The sequence below is a fragment of the Pleurodeles waltl genome, chromosome 7, assembly GCF_031143425.1.
Source record: "Pleurodeles waltl isolate 20211129_DDA chromosome 7, aPleWal1.hap1.20221129, whole genome shotgun sequence".
Taxonomy (NCBI): Eukaryota; Metazoa; Chordata; class Amphibia; order Caudata; family Salamandridae; genus Pleurodeles; species Pleurodeles waltl.
This window is the reverse complement of record NC_090446.1, coordinates 128,581,205-128,587,204: the sequence shown is the minus strand read 5'-3', so window position 1 is coordinate 128,587,204 and position 6,000 is coordinate 128,581,205.

The window sequence follows — 6,000 nt, the reverse complement described above, 5'->3', positions numbered from 1 at the left end:
ACCTCCCCCAGGAAATGTTGATTTTTGCACAGTGTCCACTTTTAAAATAGCTATTTGCCATTTTTTCCAAAACTGTATGCTACTGTTTTAAATCAAAGTTCTACACTTACCTGTGTGAAGTTCCTTACAATTTATGTACTTATCTAAAATTTGAATCTTGTGGGTCTAAAAATAAATTAAGAAAATATATTTTTCTATATAAAAACCTACTGGCCTGGAGTTAAGTCTTTGAGTGTGTATTCTCATTTATTGCCCGTGTGTGTACAACAAATGCTTAACACTACCCTCTCATAAGCCTACTGCTCGACCACACTACCACAAAATAGAGCATTAGTGTTATCTAATTTTGCCACTATCAACCTCCAAGGGGAACCCTTGGACTCTGTGCACACTACCTCTCACTTTGAGATAGTATATACAGAGCCAACTTCCTATATTGGTGGCAGCAATGGGATCTAAGACTTTGCATTTGCTGGACTACTCAGCCAATACCTGATCACACCAACTTCCTACACCACTCCTGGTTGAGTACGCCTGGCTTTTCAGGGGATGTCCAAGCCAATCTTATGGACATGCCATTTGATGGCACCTGTCTCTTTGGAGAAAAGCAGACTTGGCGCTCAAGCACTTCAAAGATTCTTGTGCTATGGCCAGGAATTTGGGTGTCCCAGTGGCTCCACATCCCACCCAGTCTGCCTTTTTCCGCTTTTGTGGCTACAGAAGTGGTCTCCAACCCTGTCCATTCCTAGCCATCCATTGTGCTGTGCAGGCTGCCCAGCTTCTGCGTGGCTGAGGGTGTGGGATCCCCTGGCCTTGTGGATCAGTTGGCCAGCGGTCCGGAAGGTCCACCACTCCCCCTCTACAGCAGCGTCTAAATCTTCGTCTTCTGACTCCTCCCCACCAGGGGACAGTTGGAGCCAGAATTCGCCATCACCTGCTCTGTTGGCAATCTAACACGTCCGACACGTGGGTTTTGCAGGTAGTCCAAAGGGGCTACACCTTCCCTCCATGCCACCGTCCTATGGTTGGATGATGGAGGATCATTTGTCCTTTCTCTGCGAGGAAGGGAGCCATAGAGATGGTTCCCGTGCCAGAAGAAGGCTGTGGTTGCTATTCCTGCTAATTTCTGGTTCCCAAAAGGGACAAGGGGCACCGCCCTATGTTAGACCTACAGACAGTCAATTTCTTCCTCAAGAAGGAGAAATTCAAGATGCTCACTTTAGCTCAGGTCCTATCCGCATTGGACCCAGGAGACTGGATGGTAGCTTTGGGCTTGCAAGACACTTATTTTTATATCCCTGTCCTGCCTGACCACAGAAGTTACCTGCGGTTCACAGTAGACCAAGAGCACTTTCAGTTCATTGTTCGCCCCTTTGGCCTTACCAGTGCCACTCGGTTGTTCACTGAGGTGATGTTAGTGGTTGTAGCTCAACTGCAGAGATCAGGGGTATCAGTATTTCCTTATTTCAGTGACTGGCTGTTGAAAGTGAGCTCGCCTCAGGTGTCGTCTCCCACCTCCAGATAACAGTGGACCTCCTTCATTTGATGGAGTTCACTATAAATGTGCCAAAGTCACACCTCATTCCCTCTCAGATGCTCCTTTTCATTAGAGCTGTTCTGGTCACAGTGCAGTTTTGGGCTTATCCTCTTGAGCGGTGAGTCCAGGATATTCAGACTATCATGCTGATGTTTAAGCCTCTTTCATGGATGTCGGTGAGAATGACTCTGAGGCTGCTGGGCCTCCTGGCCTCCTGCATCCTTCTGGTGACACATGACAGATGGCATATGCAAGCTTTGCAGTGGTACCAGAAGTTCCAGTGGAGGCAGCATCAGGGAATCTCTTCGACAAGATTCAGATCTCAGAGAGATCTGTGAAAGATCTGTAGTGGTTAACAAACCGCAGTTGGGTCGGAGGCAGATCCCTCTGCCTTCCCCAACCAGATCTGACAGTAGTGACAGATGCATCACCCCTGGGATGAGACGGCCATCTAGGAGAGGTGGAAATCAGAGGCATCTGGTCTTCGGTTGAATCACTCTGCTGGAGGTCTGTGCAATCCAGCTAGCATTGAAAGCCTTTATTCCCTCTATCAAAGGAAAGATGGTGCAGGTATTCATGGACAACTACACCGCCATGTGGTACTGCAACAAGCAGGGCAGGGTTGGGTTTTGTACATTTTGTCAGGAGGCTTTGAGTCTCTGGACATGGCTGGAACAGCGGAGCATATCCCTGGTGGTTCAACATCTGGCAGGCTCTCCGAACGCCAGAGTGGACAAACTTAGCAAAAATGCCTAGCGGATCATGATTGGCGTCTCCATCTGGAGGTGACGCAAGTTCTCTTTCAGCAATGGGGAGATCTTTTGTTAGATCTGTTTGCCTCTGCCGAGAACGTGCGATGTCAGGAGTTTTCAGCACTGGAGTTTCCAAGATGCTCGGAGATGCTTTTTGTCTCGAGTGGAACTCCAGCCTCCAGTTCACATTTCCGCCTGCGCCACTTCTGCCCAGAGTTCTCAAGAACGACTCAGCCCAAGTAATCCTTGTGGATCTGGAGGGGGCACAGAGTCTGGTATCCCGAGATGCTGAGTATGTCCGTCGATCCTTGAAACAGACGTCCCCTTTGGGAGGATCTTCTGTTGCAGCAGCAGGGGAGGGCTCTGCACCCGAACCCTCTCCGCCTTCTTGCATGGAGATTGAACGTCGACATTCAACAGATTTGATCTTTCTCCCGAAGTCTGTAATGTATTCTTGGCAGCCAGGCGTCCCTCCACCAAAACGGTATATGCCTACTGTTGGAACAAATTTGTGGCATGGTGCACAGAGGAGTCTGTTAGCCCCCTTTCTGTCCCTCTCTCTGAGGTCTTGTTGTTCATCCTTTCTCTGGTCCAGCAGGATGGAGCTAGGGGCACTCTTAAAAGTTATTTTTCTGCTGTTTCAGCTTTTTTGATGTTGCCTGATCAACCTTCTTTGTTGAAGTCCTCTATTGTACGTAGGTTCCTTATAGGCCTTACGCATCTTTTTCCTGCATCCGACTTCATTATGCCCCAATGGGATCTTAATTTGGTTTTGACCTTTCTGGTGTGCACTCCTTTCAAGCCTCTGCATAATTGTCCTCTCAGGCACCTCACTTTAAAAACAGGCTTCCTGGTGGCTATTACATCTGCCTTCAAGGTGAGTGAGCTGCTAGCATTGTTGCCTAAGCCATCCTACCCTTCTGTCTATCCTGACAAAGTAGTGCTTTGCACTAGGGCCTCTTTCCTACCAAAAGTGATGATGCCCTTTCATGTAGGCCAATCCATCACCTTAACTACTTTATACTCGCTCCCACATCCTTCTAAGGAAGAGGAGAGACTCCACCGCCAGGTACCAAAAAGAGCGTTGGCATTGTACCTTGATCGTACAGAAGAGTTCTGGGTGGAGTGCCAACTCTTTGTAGGATATGTCAGTGCGAGGAAAGGTTGGGCAGTGCAGAAGCGGACTATCTCCATATGGGTCAAACTCTGCATTAAGATCTGCTACCCACTCGCCAAAAAGCAACCTCCTGGAGGTTTGCAAGCTCATTCCACCAGAGCTAAAGCTGCGACCACTGCATTAGCACACAGAATTCCATTCCTTGACAGCTGTCAGGCGGCAGTGAGGGCATCTTTGCACATATTTACCAAATACTACTGCCTGGTCGGGTACTTTGCCCGTTCGGTCCTACAGGACTTCTTTGTGTAAATTTGGTTCTCAGACGCACCTCCGGGGATGGTACTGCTTAGGTATTTATTAAAAGGTAAGGAATTTCCAACTAGAAATTTCTAATCAGATGAACAAGTTATTTGCCTTCGATATCCCCTTATCTGGTAGAGACAGTGTCTAGTTGCAGGTTCCTTACCGACCCACTCATCCTCCCCGCCAACTGATTTCTAGTGGCAGAGACTACCTTTTCAGGGCCTTAGTTTTGATGCACCAGTAATCATTTTTATGGTTCTGCGCTTCTGGTGTGGAAATTTGTGTAAAGAATCTGACATCAGCGCACCGCGGTGGCACCTATGTAGGACCCATGACATCATATCCGGCGCAGATGAGGACAGACGCGGAGCCAATCGACATCACCAAAAGGTGCTAGGGGGTCCTTTTCACTAAAATCTTACTGTATCCAGTGTGAGGCCTGAGGAGAATTCAAAGGTAAGGAATCTGCAACTAGAAAATGTCTCTACCAGCTAAGGCATTACCGAAGGTAACTTGTTCGTCATGTTGGTTATGCATAATATGAATGCCTTAAAGAAGTTCACGGTGGTGAGTGAAACACGTTATCTTTGTTGTTTTCAGTAATGTTTGTATTTTAATGATTATGAAACCAGCAAAATAAAGGTATGGAGTATTTTACATTTTGATTTGGACTCTTCTGTATGGTTATTTGGTGATGGTGCACCACTATTTGTTTTTTTACATTGTGGCTATATGATGAACCCTTTAGCAGCAGGTGTATGTAGATGGTCCAGCCCATCCTCTTGGAATTACTTATTTTGGGTCAAAGAGGAGGTGCTGTTCATTGGAACTTGCTGCTCAGTTGATACTTTTGTAACAAATTGAGACGGGTATGATAGGTTATTGGTCTTCCTATATGGTGACAGTTGTCGGTTAATATGCTTCACCAGCATCTTCACAGGAGATGGTAGCAGAGAGATGGTCCATATTGACTTCTTTAAGAGCGGTATAACCTGAGCCTGCTTCCAGGCATCCAGAATCGTCACATTATTTATAAAAATGTTTAGCACTAAATGGTCTGTTCAGTTTTGAGTTTTCTTCCTGTATTAACTGAATTTAAATATTAAACCCTCAACCTCCACGAGCAAGCCCTGACTGCTCAAACTCCAACACTGCTGACAGCCAAGCCCCCAAAAGAACTGTCTTTTTCAGTGAGTTGTGCAGTAGTATCCAGTCCCTGGGGTCCTGGTATCATACGATACTTCTGACGACGCCCCCACGCCCCTCCCATGACCTGGAAAACTGGCCTGAGATGGCCCACTTAGCACATTCTTGGCGTTGGCCACCAGCCAAGGCCAGCCTATTTGTGGCGCATGTGAAATTCCTTTTGTATGTAGTAATTAAGATAATTACAAACACAACGTTTCTCTCTCATTAATGTTAAAAAAAAAAAAATTAACTGTTAAGTACTCGCTCTGAGCCATCCCAATTTAATGTCCTCATAAGTTCAGTGCCATTAAATGAAGAATGTCATGCAGTAATCACTTTAATGGAGGAAGTGTCTTCGATTAATTTTGTTTGGAAAGAATTAACTGAAGTCACTTGAGTAATACGAGAGCGCTCAGTTGGAGCCCCCACATCCTGTTCCAAGAACCACCTTTAATATTACAAGTTGAGGGTGTAGGCAGTTACGTTTTTAAATATAACGTGTACCTATGATAGGACTGCAACCTAGTTTTACTATGAAAAGCAGGCAGGGTCATGACACGTATATAATGTACAGGGAAGCTCTTCACTCTGCTGATGAGTTTGAGAGTGGTTCTTGCTCAAATGGTAATGGGCAGGTTGATTTTGTCTGTGATACCAACTTGTAGGTAGGCCAGTGGCTCGGACGATGAAGTAAAAATAAGAAGCTCCTGGCTCTAATAATATACTGAAGGGGGTTCCTGTCTAATGTTAAAGGACTTGTGTGCAATCTCTGTTGGTGACCCATAGGCAGGCAGCTGCCTTTCAAGAGGATAGAGGTGTTTTCATCTGGTGATTATGGCTGAAGATGCTTCATGCTCTCATGGCAATGCACAGGGGGTTCCTGGTTATGATGTTGATGGGTAGGTAGGCTCCTAGGTCTGGTGGCAATGGGTGGACAAGAACTTGATTCAGTGGATAATGAGCGACTATGTAGACATCTGACTTAAGTAGAGCTGGGTGGGTAGCCTCCTGTCCCTGGTGACAATCGCTGTGCAGGCCTCTAGCTGTGGTGATGATGGTCAGCACACCCCTGTTCATGATGGCAGGCGGTCAGGCTCCTAGCT